This window comes from Protobothrops mucrosquamatus, unplaced genomic scaffold, assembly GCF_001527695.2.
Source record: "Protobothrops mucrosquamatus isolate PMUCROS unplaced genomic scaffold, P.Mucros_1.0 scaffold_153, whole genome shotgun sequence".
Classification (NCBI taxonomy): domain Eukaryota; kingdom Metazoa; phylum Chordata; class Lepidosauria; order Squamata; family Viperidae; genus Protobothrops; species Protobothrops mucrosquamatus.
In genome coordinates this window covers 159,482-169,829 of record NW_015386229.1, presented here as the reverse complement: position 1 = coordinate 169,829, position 10,348 = coordinate 159,482, and positions in this window count along the sequence as shown.

Below are 10,348 nucleotides of genomic sequence, written 5' to 3'. Positions count from 1 at the left end.
CCGCAATTGAGCCCCAAATTTTTGTTGCCAAACGAGGCGGTTGCTGAGAGAGTACTGCTCCATTTTACGACCTTTCTTGCCACAGCCGTTAAGCGAATCACCGCAGTTGCTAAGTGAAGCTGGCTTCCCCCACTGACTTTGCTCGTCCGAAGGTTGCGAAGGGTGATCACATGACCCGGGGACGCTGCGACCGTCATAAATATGAGTCGGCTGCCAAGCGTATGAACTTTGATTCTGTGACCTCGGGGTTGCTGCAAAGGTCGTAAGGGCGAAAAATGGTCATGTCCCTTTTTCAGCGCTGTTGAAACTTTGAACAGTCACTAAACGAATGGTTGTAAATTGAGGACTACCTGTATGCAAGAGCAGGAGGGATGGGAAGCAGTGGCGGAGGAGTCCACTGGCCCTAAAATGGGAGCCCTTTGCCACTTTCACATCCAAACCTTTCCTCACCTGGGGGTCCTCTACACATGAATATGCTTCCCTGGTTTTTTTTCCTGCAAAGGTTGCCATGGAAACACGGCCTACAGGTTGGCTAGAGTGCAGGAATCAGGCTGAGAGGTCCTCAGCTTGGCTCCCATTCATGAACAGCAAAATTACAGGAGTGGGAAGGGACCTTGGAGGTCTTCTAGTCCATCCCCTGGCTCAACCAGGAGACCCTGTACCATTTCAGGGCTGGCTGAGGAATTCTGGGAGTTGAAGTCCACAAGTCTTAAAGTTGAGCATGACTGGCTGAGGAATTCTGGGAGTTGAAGTCCACAAGTCTTAAAGTTGAGCATGGCTGGCTGAGGAATTCTGGGAGTTGAAGTCCACAAATCTTAAAGTTGAGCATGACTGGCTGAGGAATTCTGGGAGTTGAAGTCTACAAGTCTTAAAGTTGAGCATGACTGCTGAGGAATTCTGGGAGTTGAAGTCCACAAGTCTTAAAGTTGAGCATGACTGGCTGAAGAATTCTGGGAGTTGAAGTCCACAAGTCTTAAAATTGAGCATGACTGGCTGAAGAATTCTGGGAGTTGAAGTCCACAAGTCTTAAAGTTGTCAAGTTTGAAGACCCCTCTTCTAGGATAAGGCCCATGGTGCCTGGAGAGGCCAGCCAGCCATTGCCCTGCTCCTCACAGATGTTCTCTTGCTGGGCATGTAGCAACTGAGATGTCTGCACCATCTCCATGGGAAGAGGTCAAAAGAAGCAAGTTGGCAAGTTCAGCATTGCCATCAAAGCCCCATCCTATTGTATACAGGTGGTCCTCGGCTAACAGTGACATCTGAGCCCAAATTTTCCATTGCTAAGAGAGTTGTTAAGTGTGATTTGTTCCATTTTACGACCTCTCTTGCCACAATGATTCAGTAAATCACTGCAGTTAAGTTAGTAACACGGTCATTACTTCCCCATTGATTTTTCTTGTCAGAAGCTCGTAAAAGGGGATCACATGACCCCGGGACACTGTAACTAGGGGACTAGGGGGGGGGGACATGATAGCAGTAATCCAGCATTTGAGGGGCTGCCACAAAGAAGAGGGGGTCAATTTATTTTCCAAAGCACCAGAAGGCAAGACAAGAAACAATGGATGGAAACTAATCAAGGAGAGAAGCAACCTGGAATTAAGGAGAAACTTTTTAACAGTGAGGACAATTAACCAGTGGAACGACTTGCCTCCAGAAGTTGTGAGTGCTTCATCACTGGAGGTTTTTAAGAAGAGACTGGACAGCAACTTGTCTGAAATGATGTAGGGACTCCTGCTTGAGAAGGGGGTTGGACTAGAAGACCTCCAAGGTCCCTTCCAGCTCTATTCTGAGTATTATTATTATTATTATAACTGTCATAAATAGGAGTCAGTTGCCAAAGGTCTAAATTTTGATCACATTACACATTACTGTGGTGTAACTGTTGCAAGTGTGAAAAACGGTCAGTCACTTTCTCAGTGCCGTTGTATCTTCAAATGGTCACTAAACAACTGGTTATATAAGTTGACTACCAGTAGGTGGGCAATGTACACAGGGGTGATACTTGATTACAGTGCAGTGGCCACCATCTTGCCTCTTTTGACCCCCTCCAAGAGGTGGCACTGGGCATTTTTTTTTTACTTTCCCTTCTAGTCTCCCTCAATTTTAGACCTGAATAACTAACAGAATAACAGAGTTGGAAGAGACCTTGGAGGTCTTCTAGTCCAACCCCATACTCAAGCAGGAAACCCTATATACCATTTCAGACAAATAGTTGTCCAGTCTCTTCTTAAAAGCCTCCAGTGATGGAGAACCCACAATTTCTGAAGGCAAGTCGTTCCACTGATGAATTGTTCTCACTGTCAGGAAATTTCTCCTTAGTTCTAGGTTGCTTCTCTCCTTTTTTTTTTTTTTACAAATTTTATTAAATGTACATTTTAAAAATAAAGATGGACATGCTTCAACTTCCTTGGCTTCAACAGTGCTATTAGTATTACCTTATGTTACAGAAAGAAAAACAGAAACTTAAAATATATTCTCTAACAGGACAAAGTATAACAAACTGTGCATATAACATCTGTAAAGTTTTTGATAAACCATCTTTCAATCGTCAACATTATATTTACATATCTTTCAGTTGTGCCCTAATGTAGGTGCTAATAAGAAGTCCTTATGATATCAACCAGTCAATCGATAACCGTCTCAGCGATCCTCCTTATCTCTAACCAAGCGTACAATTTTTTCCAAATTTCATAATACTCTGTTTCAGTTTTATTTTTCATCCTGGAGATTATCTAGTCCAACCCCCTGCTCAAGCAGGAAACCCTATACCATTTCAGACAAATGTCTGTCCAGTCTCTTCTTAAAAACTTCCAGTGTTGGAGCATTCACCGCTTCTGGAGGCAGGTTGTTCCACTGGTTAATTGTTCTAACTGTCAGGAAGTTTCTCCTTAGTTCCAGGTTGCTTCTCTCTTTGATTAGTTTCCATCCGTTGCTTCTTGTCCTGCCTTCTGGATAATAGCTTGACCCCCTCTTCTTTGTGTAGCCCCTCAAATATTGGAATACTGCTATCACGTTCATTTTTTCCTCCGAAGATGCCCTTGGTTTGAAAACTGGCAAGTCAGCAATTACAAAGCAACACTTACAGTAGTTTCTTTTTCTTATCAAGCAACTTTCTTTTTTTTAAAAAAAAAAAAAAAAAATCCATTTAGGAATTTACCCAGAGAACCCCATGCTGATGTAATTCATGGACCAAGTCAAGGGACTTTCTCTACCACTATAAACAGATCTGTCTTTCTCTTCAAATGTCTGCCCGAACAGCTCCTTATGAAACGGATGAGTCATCAATCCTCAGAATTGTCTTGGCAGGAAAACACTTGAACTGGAAACTAATCAAGGAGAGAAGCAACCTAGAACTAAGGAGAAACTTCCTGACAGTGAGAACAATTAATCAGTGGAACAACCTGCCTCCAGAAGCGGTGAATGCTCCAACACTGGACGTTTTTAAGAAGAGACTGGACAGCCATTTGTCCGAAATGGTATAAGGTTTCCTGCCTGAGCAGGGGGTTGGACTCGATGACCTCCAAGGTTCCTTCCAACTTTATTATTATTATTATACTTATAAATTAGATATAGGTTTTAGTAAAAAGGATTAGAAGATTAGGTCATTAGACTTCATTTACAATCTTTATTGTGTCAAAACAATTCATTGGCCGACACCCAAAATTTCCAACCCAGAAAGTGTCAAGTTTTGGAGCCCAAAGAGTGTGGAGATGGGATGAGACAAGAGATTAGAAGAGTATTTCTCAGTCTTGGCCACCTGACGATGTGTGGACTTCAACTCCCAGAATTCCACAACCAGCTTGCTTGCTGACTGGGGAATTCTAGGAGTTGAAGTATCCAGGGTTGAGAAACACTGCTTTAGGCTAAAGAGTGGGAATGTAGTCCAATACAGGAGAATATTTGTAGCTCAGAGTTGAAATGAGGGGCCCTTGGTTGTTTTCATGCAGACATCTCATTACCAAACTAGGTAACATCATGAAGAGAAGGACTAGGGGTGACATGATTGTATTGTTCCAATATCTCAGGGGCTGCCACACAGAAGAGGGAGTCAAGCTATTCTCCAAAGCACCTGAAGGCAGGACAAGAAGCAATGGATGGAAACTAATCAAGGAGAGAACCAATCTAGAAATAAGGAGAAATTTCCTGACAGAGAGAACAATTAACCAGTGGAACAACTTGCCTCCAGAAGTTGTGAATGCTCCAACAGTTTTTAAGAAGAGACTGGACGACCATTTGTCTCAGATGATAGAGTTTCCTGCCTGAACACGGGGTTGGACTAGAAGACCTCCAAGGTCCCTTCCTATTTCTATTCTATTCTATTCTATTCTATTCTATTCTATTCTATTCTATTCTATTCTATTCTATTCTTATTCTTTCCTATTTTCTATTCTATTCTATTCTATTCTATTCTTATTATCTCCTATTTTCTATTCTATTCTATTCTGTTCTGTTCCGTTCCGTTCCGTTCCATTCTATTCTATTCTATTCTATTCTTATTCTTTCCTATATTCTATTCTATTCTATTCTATTCTATTCTATTCTATTCTATTCTATTCTATTCTATTCTATTCCATTCAATTCCATTCTATTCTATTCTTATTCTTTCCTATATTCTATTCTATTCTATTCTATTCTATTCTATTCTATTCTATTCTATTCTATTCTATTCTACCATCAGTGCTAGAAGGGAATGGTGTTTGTGGAGAGGAAGAGGAGGAGGAGAAGGAGGAAGACTATAGGGTCCTTGGTGCTTTCTGACCTTGGGTGTCTTATTGCAGATGTTTCATTGCCAAACTAGGTAACATCATCAGTGGTCAAACGTGACTGTTATAGCTGCTATTGGAAACATGGGCAGAAATGCACGTTCTCACCTCTGCAGGAATGCTTTCTTGAAAATTTGGGTAGAGCGCTAAGGGATGTTGGCTGAGGCAATACTCAACTTGAGCAACCTGGTCTTTCCGGGTTTGGCTCATCTGGCTGAGCTTTGAAGTGTAGCTCTGTGGCTCAGTTAGCATCTTTCTGGATCTCTGGGATGCTCTGAGAAGATTCTTGGGTTTCTTGGAGGGAAGAAGAGGGTCAGGTCCCCTCGCTGGTTGGGCGATGGTACCCTCATTTACAGGAAGGAAGCCCTCTCTGGAATAATCCAAATTGCTCTTCAGAAACCTCCAGTGTTGACTGTTCAAGGAACTGGAGAATCTGGATTTGTGACCGCCGTGCCGTTGGGAAAACTGGAAGGGCATGCCTTCACCAGCTTGACCTGAAAAAAAGAGCCACACTTGTTAGGGGTTATGACTTGGTTTGGCTGACCTCGCAATGGCTGGAGTGGGCTGAGCCACCCACACCAAGCAGGCAAAGCTGTTCTCCATGACTGAATTTACATCTGTGTTGAGGAAAGCTTCTTGGCTCCATTTCAGAATTGCAATTTATTCACGCCAGATGTTTTCAGCCTCTGGAGCAGAAGGATGCAGCTCCTGAGGGCACCAGGGGATTTGCACAGCAGACTGAGAGCAATGTCCAGTTTAATGAAGAAAAGGACGAGGGGGGACATGATAGCAGTCTTCCAGTATCTCAGGGCCTGCCCCAAAGAAAAGGGAGTCAAGCTATTCTCCAAGGTGCCTGAAGGCAGGACAAGAAGCAACGGATGGAAACTAATCAAGGAGAGAAGCAACCTAGAACTAAGGAGAAACTTCCTGACAGTTAGAACAATTAACCAGTGGAACAACCTCCTCCAGAAGCGGTGAATGCTCCAACACTGGAAGTTTTTAAGAAGAGACTGGACAGCCATTTGTCCAAAATGGTATAGGGTTTCCTGCCTGAGCAGGGGGTTGGACTAGATAACCTCCAAGGTCCCTTCCAACGTTGTTGTTGTTGTTGTTATTATTATTATTATTATTGCCATTTTTTTCCCTGAAGCCTTCGCCCCCACCAAAACACCCCAGAGATAGAAAAAAGGGGACAGCCCTGCTCCCTCTGGGGTATCCTGACAGCCACAGGGAAAAAAATGCTGTTTGGATAGCATTTTGGGGGCACTCTCTGATGTAATGTCCCCATAGACGTCATTCCTAAAATTCAGCTATTTTCTTACAGCGCTCTATTTATTTATTTTTGCCAGACGTCCAGGTGTTATGGGAAGTCTGGCAGCAGTCTTTTCCTCTGAAAAACAAATTCAACCAAAATGCAATTGCTACAATTTGCTATAAGTTTTTGTTAAGGAGTGGCAGCAGAATTATTATAAATATAGATCACGGCGACGTGTATTGTGGGATGTGCTTTTTAACTCATAAAAAAATGCAAGTATTACCTCAGGGAATTTTTCTGTATGTTTCTTATTCCTCTTTCACTCCTGTCAAACTCATTCTGGTTCCCACAATGTGGATGTAGCACCAGAGTAAGAACATGAAAGAGGGAAGAGAAAGAGGAGAAGGAGGACTGTGGAGTCCTTGGTGCTCTCTGAGCTTGATTGTTTTCTTGCAGACGTTTCATGACCCAACTAGGTAACATCATCAGTGCTAGAAGGGGGAGGGGTTTGCAGAGAGGAGGAGGAGGAGGAGGACTGTGGGGTCCTTAGTGCTCTCTGAGCTTGGCTGTTTAACTTGCAGAGGTTTCATTACCCAACTAGGTAATATCATCAGTGCTAGAAGGGAGTGTGGCAGAAGGAGGAGGAGGAGGAGGAGGAGGAGGAGGAGGAAGAGGAGGAGAGTTGTATGGGGTCCTTGGTGCTCTCTGAGCTTGGTTGTTTTCTTGCAGACGTTTCATGACCCAACTAGGTAACATCATCAGTGCTAGAAGGGGGAGGGGTTTGCAGAGAGGAGGAGGAGGAGGAGGACTGTGGGGTCCTTGATGCTCTCTGAGCTTGGTTATTTTCTTGAAGATGCTTCATTACCCAATCAGGTAACATCATCAGTGCTAGAAGAGGGAGGGGTTTGCGAGGAGGAGGAGAAGGAAGAAGAGGGGAGGAGGAGGAGGAGGAGGGGAGGGGAAAAGGAGGAAGAGGAGGAAGGGAGGAGGTGGAGGAGGAAGGGAGAAGCAGGGGAGGGGAGGAGGAGGGGAGGGGGCGATGAGAAGGAGAAAATTTTCATGATATTTAAACTTTTCATGAAATTTAAACTTTTCATTAGATGTATACTGATATTACTAACATTACAGTTCTACTTTTATGCTCATTTTTAACCCTGTATGTATAATTAAAAAAATCTGTTATGTTCATTAAAAAACAGCACACTCTCCCATGCCCCCCCCCCAACATACACCAAATTTTGGGGGAGAAACTCTCCTTGCCGGTTCTTGTGATTCTTTCAAAACTGCTGGCCCAGTGGCAGTTCCATATCTGATGAACTTTTTTTCTAAGCATCGCCAGCCGATTTCTGCTCTCTCTCTTCCCTTGTGAACATAATGTAGCCCACGTTAAGGGGTACAGGTAGTCCTCAATTTACAACCGCAGCTGAGCCCAAAATTTCTATTGCAAAGCAGGACGGTGGCTAAATGTCCCCGTTTTACAACCTTTCTTGCCACAGTTGTTAAATGAATCACTGCAGTTGTTAAGTTAGTAACGTGGATGGGTTAGGTCGCAAAAGGTGATCCCATGTCCCTGGGACACTACCACGGTCATAAATACGAGTCAATTGCCAAGCGTCTTAAGTTTGATCATGTGACCATGGGGATGCTGCAACGGTCGTAAGGGTGAAAAGCAGTCATAAGTTACTTTTTTCACTGCCATTGTAACTTTGAACTGCACTAAACAAATGGTTGTAAGTCAAGAATTACCTGTAGTTTAAAAAAAACAATATAAGCTTTATACCAGGGGTCTTCAAACTTGGCCACTTTAAGACTTGTGGACGTCAACCCCTGAGGGCTGGCTGAGGAATTCTGGGAGTTGAAGTCCACAAGTCTTAAAGTGGCCATGTTTGAAGACCCCCTGCTTTATACCAAGCTGCAGAATTAAACAAAGATGTTATTTTGTTTTCATTTTAACAGAACAATGGCTCACTTTTCATTTGAATTTTTTTCATTTTTTTCACTTATAAAATACAAAAATACAAAAGCAAATAGTAGGGAATGAAGGTAAGGGAAAGGGAAAAGAGAAGTGTGGAAAAGGGGGGGGGAGAAAAAAAAGACATTGACTTCCGATTCTCTCTGTTGCAGTAAAATAAGGCATTAACATCAAACTTCAACTTTTTACATTTCTAGGGTAGTATCCCCTAGCCCAGAGGTAGGCAACCTTGGCTCTTTTATGACTCGTGGACTTCAACTCCCAGAATTCCTGTGCCAGCATGGCTCAGCTTGGAAACCTCTCCCTTTTCCCTCAGCATGGCTGGCTCAGGAATTCTGGGAGTTGAAGTCCACGAGTCATAAAAGAGCCAAGGTTGCCTACCCCTGCCCTAGCCATTTCTATATCAACAAACCAGTATCAATGAAGGAGAATATTAGTAGCTCAGGGCTGAAATGAGGGCTCCTTGGTGGTCTCTGACCTTGCTGGTTTTCTTGCAGACGTTTCATGACCCAACTCGGTAACATCATCAGTGCTAGTGCAAAAAATCAGTCTAATCAATAAAGTCCAAAAATCAAAGTATCATTTTTTTCCACCTCAAGCACAAAGTCCAGAAGCAGTTTCCAAGCAGAAACAAAAGTACTTATATTCTTTTATTTTATCAAAGCAGTCAATTTAGCCTTCTCTGTTAACTGAATAAGGGCTCACTTTATACCACTGTAGGATGGTTATAGCACAAATCCAATTAGTTCTCTCAGGGGACGGGAGGCTAAAACATATAAGGAACGGTTGCTGGAATTGGGGATGTCTAGTTTAATGAAGAGAAGGACGAGGGGGGACAGGATAGCAGTCTTCCAGTATCTCAGGGGCTGCCACAAAGAAGAGGGAGTCAAGCTATTCTCCAAAGCGCCTGAAGGCAAGACAAGAAGCAATGGATGGAAACTAACCAAGGAGAGAAGCAGCCTAGAACTAAGGAGAAACTTCCTGACAGTGAGAACAATTAACCAGTGGAACAACCTGCCTCCAGAAGCGGTGAATGCTCCAACATTGGAAGTTTTTAAGAAGAGACTGGATAGCCATTTGTCTCAAATGGTATAGGGCCATGGTGGCGAACCTATGGCATGCGTGGCACAGGTGGCACGCAGAGCTCTCTCTGTGGGCACGCGCACTGTCGCCCCAGTCCTAGGCCTTCAGCTGGATTTTATAAAACCTTTTCGCTTTAGGCCTCTGCCGCCGTGTGCAAAAAAAAAAAGGTTCAATCAATCAATCAATTTCAACTTCTTGTGGGGAAAAAAAAGATCTCGCAAAGTTGGAATTGATTGATTGAACTTTTTAGTCCCACCCAGTCTGCCGTTACCACCACAGCCACGCCCACCCAACGGGCCACACCCACCCAATGGGCCACACCCACCTGGCACCCAACAATACATAAGTGGGTTTTGGGTTGCAGTTTGGGCACTCGGTCTCTAAAAGGTTCGCCATCACTGGTATAGGGTTTCCTGCCTGAGCAGGGGGTTGGACTAGATGACCTTCAAGGTCCCTTCCAACATCATCATCATCATCATCATCATCATCATCATCATCATCATCATCATCATCATCATCATTATTATTATTATTATCATCATCATCATCATCATCATTATCATTATTACCTTGGACCTTAGTCTTGGATAAACATATTTAGAAGCACCATCTTTGACCTTTATCAGCGAAGATACCGTATAATAAGAAAAGAACATACCAGCAGCTAAAAGCAGCAGAGTAATCCAGCATTTGCATCCACATCAACAACGCACAATAGATTTTTTTTTTGCAAATATTGCCTGAAAATGTTGTCTTGGGGTTGTGTGCAGCACACAACCTTTCTGAGTCTGCACCTGGCAGCAGGCTTTAACTCTGCAGGAGAGGAGACAAGCGGTTGTGTTCCCAGAGGGGCCCCAGGAGAATCTGGTGTGTTTGGGATTGGTTGTTTTGACAACCAGCTCTGCCCAGCTATTTATGCATGGGAGCACACACAGGCCTTTTCTTCTGAGCAAAAGTTGTCCGCAAGGGGGAAAATTGTCGGTGTCAAGGAGAGAATAGTTAATGCAGCACTTGAAGGAGGATTCGGCTTGTGTCACTCCGTGGTGGTTTAGAGATGGCTTAGGTAACTGAAGGCTAAAATATAAAGGACAGTTATAGGAATTGGGTATGTCTAGTAGTTTAATAAAGAGGTGACATGATAGCAGTGTTCCAGTATCTCAGGGGCTGCCCCAAAGAAGAGGGAGTCAAGCTCTTCTCTTCTTGGTGCTCTCTGAGCTTGGTTGTTTTCTTGCAGACGTTTCATTACCAAACTAAGTAACATCATCACTGCTAGAA